Below are 2,460 nucleotides of genomic sequence, written 5' to 3' on the forward strand. Positions count from 1 at the left end.
AGGCCAATTTCTGGGTTAGGGTTTCAGTGGTATCATAGATGGCTGCTAGTCTCAATATACACTTTGACCCATTTATCTTTATAAATCATACCGCATAGCACTGATATTTACATACATTTAAACTGAGAAGAAATATGCATCACAAAAAAGCACAGCTTAGTGAATTTCATGTGTCAGAAATAACTCTATATTTCACAATTATTTTTATGTAATTAGCTACCCTTGATAAAGAATGATTCCATATAAATGTACAAATTGGAACATAATTTTACAAAACCTTAAAGATACCTTTGTAAATTGCAGTGTGTCTGCTTATAAACAAATCAAATCAACTAATCTCCATTTCTTCAAAGTGTCAAAAACAAAAGAGTAGCTGGACATAACTTTTTACAATCAGTTTCAGAGAAAATACAGGAATAATGATCAACGGCATTTTGGAGCAGATAAAAACTGCTGAGTTTTATGTTTGGGTCTTTCATTCTGTGATTTGCTATAATAGTATTCCTTCCTATTAGCTGTTCTTGACAATATTAGTTCTATATTCATTTGAAATGAACATTTATATTAAACTTCAAAATTACCTCTGGTAGTATCCAGAATATATGTCAGAAACCCCTAAAAGCAACTTCTGTTTTCCTCTTAATTAAGATAACATTTAGTCATGTTAATAACTATTTGAAATGACTTCAGATTTTCAAGACCAGTAAGGTGCCTTGCAGTAAGCTTGCATAGGCTGGAGCATCTGGCCAATTTATAATGCAGTTATCAATGCTTAGTTCTTCTTGGTTTTCTTCAGATAGCGAGCCTGTGTAGACTTGTTCATAGCCATGGTTATTTTAAAATAAATCCAAGAAGGCAGGATTGAGATTATCAAGCCCAAAGAGCATTGATCAGGTATCCATTGGTTTGGGATTGCAGGCCTACTGTTTTAATTGCAGATTCAAAATGTCTCCGAAGAGGGTTTATTCAAAGTTGGCTTTCAGATTTTAGCAAGTTTTGTAGCTACGAAGTATGGCAGGACACTCTGCACAAAGATGCCCTTGCTCCTATACTCCCCATGGAGGAACTGAGAGAAGAAATCAACACAAGTCTTGGTTGCAGAACAGATGGTCAATAGTGGGATGGGGAACATGCCTCTGCCAGCTGAGAGGTTCAGAATCGCCCCTTTAGATCTTTCCATCATGCCAGGGGTACCAATCGTGTCATCTTACAAACAGAAATAATATTAGTATTTATCATTTTCTTGATCATATTGTCCAAGTCAGGAATGTCCAAAAATTTGGGATACTCATATGACATTCCCACATTGTTCACTAAGACACCAATTTCAAGACCAGCCAAGCCTGTTTTAATTTTATCATAAATATCTTCTGATGCAAAAGACAAAACAATGGTTCTTGTCTCCACTTTGAATTTTTCTTTGATTTTCCTGGAAACCTGGTCAAGTTTATCCTGAATCTGCTGATAAGGACAACCATACTTTGCTAACTCCACACTTTGCTAATTCTTCTGTGTACGATTTTCCAATTCCATCAGTACTACCTGTGACAACTGCCCATTCTCCCAGCCCTGGGCCGACCTCCACCTTGTTCCCCACTCCCCAGACCCAGAGGGCCGTGAAGAGTGAGTAGCAGATGTGCAGGGCTAGGTAGGCCACAGTGCCCGTGCCAACCCAGTACAGGAAGCTGGCGGCGGGGAGAGCGCTCTCCATAGCTTGCCACTAGGCCTCACTAACTTCGTGAATCTAAACAACTAGTTATTCTAAATAAACCATGGATAAAAGCAAAAATCACAAGAAGAAATCTAAGAAATCTAAGAAATCTAAGAAGAAAATACTTTAAACTCTGATAATAAAGATACAACATATAAAAATGTGTGGGATGCAGGTAAGGTGGTCCTTAGAGGAAAATTTATAGTTTTAAATACTTGTATTAGAAAAGAAAAAAAAGTTTAAAATTAATCTAAGTTTTTATCTTAAGAATCTAGAATAAGATGAGCAAATTAAACCCAAAGAAAATAGACGGGAAGTATTTATAAAGATAAAAGCGGGTATAGGCCGGGCGTGGTGGCTCGCCTATAATCCCAGCACTTTGAGAGGCTGAGGTAGGCGGATCAAGAGGTCAGGAGATCAAGACCATCCTGGCTAACACGGTGAAACCCCGTCTCTACTAAAAATACAAAAAATTAGCCGGGCGAGGTGGTGGGCGCCTGTAGTCCCAGCTACTCGGGATGCCGAGACAGGAGAATGGCGTGAACTTGGGAGGCGGAGCTTGCAGTGAGCGGAGATCACGCCACACTGCACTCCAGCCTGGGCCATGAGCAAGACTCCATCTCAAAAAAAAAAAAAAAAGATAAAAGCGGGTATAAATAAAATAGAAAACAAACAACAGCTTACACTAACAAAGCAAAAAGTTGTTTTTCTGAAAAAAAAAAATTAATGAAATGGATAAACCCCAGCAG

General features: G+C 38.3%; 1 pseudogene; it reads right to left on the reverse strand.

The window, feature by feature from the left end:
* Window positions 1-772: 772 nt before the first annotated feature.
* Window positions 773-1,711, reverse strand: LOC104676666 (annotated as a pseudogene).
* Window positions 1,712-2,460: the final 749 nt, after the last annotated feature.

This window comes from Rhinopithecus roxellana, chromosome 4, assembly GCF_007565055.1.
Source record: "Rhinopithecus roxellana isolate Shanxi Qingling chromosome 4, ASM756505v1, whole genome shotgun sequence".
NCBI lineage: Eukaryota > Metazoa > Chordata > Mammalia > Primates > Cercopithecidae > Rhinopithecus > Rhinopithecus roxellana.